This window comes from Malania oleifera, chromosome 7, assembly GCF_029873635.1.
Source record: "Malania oleifera isolate guangnan ecotype guangnan chromosome 7, ASM2987363v1, whole genome shotgun sequence".
In the NCBI taxonomy this organism is placed as follows: Eukaryota; Viridiplantae; Streptophyta; class Magnoliopsida; order Santalales; family Ximeniaceae; genus Malania; species Malania oleifera.
In genome coordinates, this window is record NC_080423.1 from 3,978,680 (window position 1) to 3,984,679 (window position 6,000).

The window sequence follows — 6,000 nt, forward strand, 5'->3', positions numbered from 1 at the left end:
AATACCAGAGTATAGGAAATGATTTGAGATTTTGTTCTACAGTTTAGAGGCAGGACTTCCGTGGTAGTTTCTGTGTTTTTCCCGGGGTGACGATTTCAGGAAAATCATAGCAAGCTATTGTCGGGTTGTGTTCCTAGAATGTAGGACTGAGGAATAGAAATAAGTTGGGAATGTTGAGATAAAAGGCTAGGTTAAGCGGGTGAATTATAGGGATAGGATTTCTAAGTTGCATTCGTTGTTTTCAGGATGGATCCAGGAGGAAATAGTACCCATGCGAGTGGCAGTGATGGAGTAGGACCATCAAGTGCAGCTGGGACTGACTCTGACGCGGTATTACGTAGCATGGCTCAGCAGGTTATGGCTGAGATCGCTAGGAGCTCGAGGGAGCAGAGTGGTCCATCTGCAAGCCATGGGTGCACCATAGAGAAATTTACGAAGATGAATCCTCTGGCATTCTCAAGTGGAGTTGATCCTGTAGCCGCTGAGAACTGCATGTAGGAGACTGAGAAAATTTTGGCCGTGCTACAGTGTATGGAAGAACAGAAGGTTCTCTTCGCTACCTATAGACTGATAGGAGAGGCCGAGAGGTGATGGACTACGGTGAGACTATTGGAGCAGCAGAGGGTGACTCCGATAGCCATGGCATAGGACCAGTTTAAAGAATTGTTCTTCGATAGATATTTTCCAACTACTGTTAAGGAGGCTAAAGTAGAAGAGTTCCTGAGTTTGAAGCAAGGACAGCTATCCATCTAGTAGTATGCGGCGCGTTTCATCAAGCTCTCTCGTTTCTCCCCGTATATTGTTCTTGATGAAGTGAAGAAAGCGAGGCAGTTTGAGAGAGGCTTGAGGCGGAGTATATTTAAGCAGGTGGTGGTGATACGGATCCAAGACTTTGTTGAGTTAGTCGACAAGGCGGCCTTGGCAGAGATTGGTGAGCGTCTCGATGCAGAGGAGCAAGGACAGAGGAAGAGATCTGCATCTACGGGCTACCAGTAGGGTCCTAGACAGAATCAGTGGAGGAGAGGTAACCATGGCAGAGGGCTAAGACAAGATACGGGAGGACGCAAGGTGCAAGCAGGGCATGGTTCTCCAGTCTGTCAGACTTGTGGTTGGAGACACTTGGGAGAGTGTCGAGCAGGAGGGGTGGTGTGCTATCGCTGTGGTAGATCGGGGCATATGGTGTGAGACTGTCCTACCCCACCAGATGTAGTTCCAGCTCCCAAACCATACCGGGGAGGTTATCAAGCGCCACGTGGGGGCCAACAGAGGAATACAGCTTTAGCTAGGGTGTTTACTCTGACGTCGAGTGAGGCTGAGACGGCAGGTGACGTGGTGACAGGTATGGTTATTATGCTTTCTTTTAAAGTTATTGCATTGTTTGATTCAGGAGCTACACACTCGTTCGTATCTTCGGGGTGTGTTAAACTATGTGAGGCAGAAACACAGTTGTTAAATACTAAACAATTGGTGTCTACACTGACTGGATCTGTAGTAAGATGTAGTAAAATACTCCTACTGAAGACTTTGTCTGCTGACTTGATAGTACTGGACATGCATAGATTTGATGTTATATTTGGCATGGATTGGCTAGCAGCTAGTTTTGTCAGCATAGATTGCCGAGCACGGGAAGTAATATTTAGACCTCCGGCGAAAGTGGAATTCAGGTTTGTAGGATCGTAGGTGCAATCCCCACCTCATCTAGTTTCAGCTATGCAGGCCAAGAGATTACTGCTGAGTGGTTGTCAGGGGTTTGTGATAGTTGTGAAGGAGATGACAGAGAATGAATTGAAACTTACTAGCAATCTTGTAGTATAGGAATTTACAGATGTTTTCCCAGATGAGTTACCAGGCTTGCCACTCGATCGTGAGGTAGATTTCCCTATTAATCTACTTCCAGGTACAACGCCGATTTCTAAAGTACCTTACCGGATGGCGCCAGCGGAATTGGCAGAATTGAAGGATCGGTTGCAAGATATGCTTGATAAGGGCTTCATATGACCCAATGTATCTTCGTGGGGAGCTCTAGTTCTATTTGAGAAGAAGAAAGACTGGTCTATGAGGATGTGCAAAGATTACAAGGAGATTAATAAAGTGACAATCAAGAACAAATATCCTCTACCCCATATCGATGATTTGTTTGATCAGCTCCAGGGTACACAGTTGTATTCGAAGATTGATCTCAGATCCGGCTATCATCAGGTAAAAGTGAAAGCAGAAGACGTCTCAAAGACGGCCTTTAGGACAAGGTACAGGCATTATGAATTTCTTATTATGTCGTTTGGTTTGACAAATGCTCCTGCGGTATTTATGGATTTGATGAACAGAATCTTCCACCAATACCTAAACCAGTTTGTTGTTGTTTTTATTGATGATGTACTGGTCTATTCGATGAGCTATGAGGAGCATGAGACGCACTTGAGATAGGTTCTACAAACGCTTCGGGAAAAGAAGTTGTACGCTAAGTTTGGTAAATATGAATTCTGGCTTGAGAAGGTCGTGTTTTTGGGGCATGTTGTGTCTAGAGACAATATTTCTACAGATCCTTGTAAGGTTGAGGTCGTAGTGAATTGGGCTAAACCGAGGAATGTCTAGGAGATCAGGAGTTTCTTGGGGTTAGTCGGATATTACCCTCGTTTCGTTGAGGGATTCTTAATGTTATCAGGGCCTCTGACACGACTGACTAAGAAGAATGTCATATTTGAATGGGACGACAGCTGTGAGCGGAGTTTTCAGGAATTGAAGTAGAGGCTAGTCACAGCGCCAATACTGACCATCCCATATGGGGGTGAGGGTTATACTATCTACAGTGATGCGTCCTTGAAGGGACTTGGCCGGGTATTAATGCAGCATGGCAGGGTGGTGGCGTATGCGTCCAGGCAGTTGAAAGAATATGAAAAGAACAACCCTACACATGATCTTGAATTGGCTGCAGTTGTGCACACATTAAAGATTTGGAGGCATTACTTGTATGGCGAGCGGTGTGAGACCTTTTTCGACCATAAGAGTTTGAAATACCTTTTCACGCAGAAGGAATTGAATATGAGGCAGAGAAGATGGTTGGAACTCATTAAATATTTTGACTGTACCATCAGTTATCACCTAGGGAAAGCAAACGTGGTAACTGATGCGTTGAGTAGGAAGTACAGGGAATCAATATTAGTAACTATGGAGATCCAGTATCCAATCATGATGGATCTGGAGAGACTCGGCATAGAGTTGGTAGAGAGTGATCCTCTAGTGTGTATTGCCAGCCTAATAGTACAGCCTAATTTGCAAGAACGAATTAAAGCCGCTCAGAAGGAAGACCCAAAATTAACAGAGGTGATAGACAGAGTACAGAGTGGTTAAGGGGAGGAATTCAGTATAGCAGATGATGGAGCTTTGCGGTTCCGTTCCAAGTTATGTGTTCCTGCCGATATTGAGATCAGGAAGACTATTCTAGAGGAGGCTCACCGATCTTTGTATACAGTTCATCCCAGCAGTACAAAGATGTATAAGGATCTGCGAGAGTCGTACTGGTGGAGTGGTATGAAGAGAGAGATTGCCAAGTATGTAGCCTAGTCTCTAGCGTGCCAGCAGGTAAAAGCTGAGCACTAGAGGTCGGCAGGGCAATTGCAGTCATTATTTATCCTAGAATGGAAGTGGGATCACATATCTATGGACTTCGTGTCAGGACTGTCGACGACGTTACATGGCCAGAATGCCATCTTGGTGATTGTTGACCGTTTGACTAAGACTGCCCACTTTTTACTTATCAAGATCAGCTACTCCCTTAATCGTTTAGCGGAGATCTACATTCAGGAGATAGTTCGTCCTCATAGGGTGCCAGTATCTATTGTGTCAGATCGAGACCTGCAATTTACGTCACGTTTTTGGAAGAGTCTGCAGGAAGCATTAGAGTCTTAGTTATCGTTTAGTACGACATTCCATCCTCAGTCAGATGGGCAGACTAAGAGGACGATACATATATTAGAGGATATGCTTCGAGCATGTGTATTAGATTTTGGGATAGTTGGACTCAGTTCATGCCATTGGTAGAATTTGCGTATAATAACAGTTATCAAAACAATATTGGTATGACACCATTTAAGGCTTTATATGGTAGGAGATGTCATTCTCCTTTATTTTGGGATGAAGTGGGTGAGCGGCGAGTAGTGGGGCCAGAGCTTGTTCAGCAAGCGTGTGATAAGGTTCGACTTATCAAAGACAGAATTAGTGCAGTTCAAAGCCGACAGAAAAGTATGCTGATAATCGCCGCATGAATCTGAAATTTGATGGGGTAATCATGTGTTTTGAAGATAGCTTCGTTGAAAGAGGTTATGCAATTCGAGAAGAAGGGTAAACTTAGTCCTAGGTTTATCGGTCCATTTGAGATTCTAGAAAAAGTGGGACTGGTTGCCTATAGGCTAGCTTTGCCACCTGTGTTGTCAAGGATCCACGACGTATTCCATGTTGCTATGTTGAGGAGATACATCCCAGACCCTTCTCATATCATCAGTTATGGTGAATTATAGTTCAGTGATTCACTAGTGTATGAGGAGGTACCAGTACAGATTCTGGATAGGAAAGTACAAGAGTTAGGTAACAAGGAGATTCTTTAGGTAAAAGTTTTATGGAGGAATCATACCATTGAAGAGGCTTCTTGGGAGTCCGAGGAACAGATGAAGCAGAAGTACCCACAACTATTTCCAAAAACTTAAATAGTTAGGTAATATTTCTTTTGCAGGTATATGTAATGGTTTAATTAGTGTAACATTTTAGTTTTGGGAGAATTTTTCTTTTGTATATGTAATCTCCCAAGACTTGGAATGTAACCACGGTATTCCTCCACCATAAGTGAGGGTAAGTAATACAATAAGTAGACCCCTTTTCTTGTTAAGGGATGACAAGAAACGTGAATAGTAAATTTCGAGGACGAAATTTTATAAGGAGGGGAGAATGTGACGACCCGAAGAATAATGGTATTTAAATAATAAAAAGAAAGGGAAATGGAAACAGAAACAGAAGGAAGCAGTCGACAACGTTGCATTTTGGATGGGATAATCTCGAGGAATTTTTCAGCTTTTCGTCGACGAACACAGGGGACTCGTCGACCAGGGTATAAGGGGAGCTTGTCGATGTGGACAAGATTCGTCGACAAGAATATGTCGAGAGAGGATTTGTGGAAACTTGAAATTCATCGACGAGGGTTGAAGTTCGTCGACAAACTTCCTACAGGACTCGTCGACGAATTCCACAGTATAAATAGAGTTAAACGAGAATTTTCAGTCATTTCTCTGAGCCGAATCTCTCTCTCTCTTCTCATACGGTTTCTCCTCCTTCTCTCTAAGATTTTGGGCTGGATTTTCGCCGGTTTGACGATCTAAAGCCACCACGACGCTTTTGAAAAGGTTCTCTGCAAGTTTGTTGGAACGGATCATCGGTGGGGCTGAGTTGGATACCATCCCAAATCCAGGGTAAGGCTTCCTACTCAGTATTTGATTATTTGACAGTTATAGAAAGTGTTGTACTCGTAGAAATACTGAACTTTAGTTCTGGGGAATACTGTTTCTAGGGTGTTGAGTAGGGAACCCTGCGGGTGCGGGACAGATTTTCTTAGGGGCTTTTCAAGAATCAGGTAAGGGGATAAACTAAGCTAGTTCTTTTATGAAAATGTATGTATATTATTATAACATTTGATTTCAAGGAAATAAATATATTTATATATGATTTATATTTGGAAAATACTGCTGAAAATGATGGTATGTTAAATATATGAAAAACCTGTTTTGTGTGGCATGAATAGAAATTAATATGAAATACTGTTTTTCTGGGAATGTGTTAATGATACAAAATTTTTTTATAATGGAAAATCGGCGTACGGGTCGAGATTTTTATATATGTTTGCTAGCGTACGGACTGTGCTATGTGTATGATTTGTCGGTGTACGGGCTGAGTTATTGATATGATTTGCTGGCGTATAGGTCGAGCTATGGTAAAATGTGAAATACCGGTGTACGG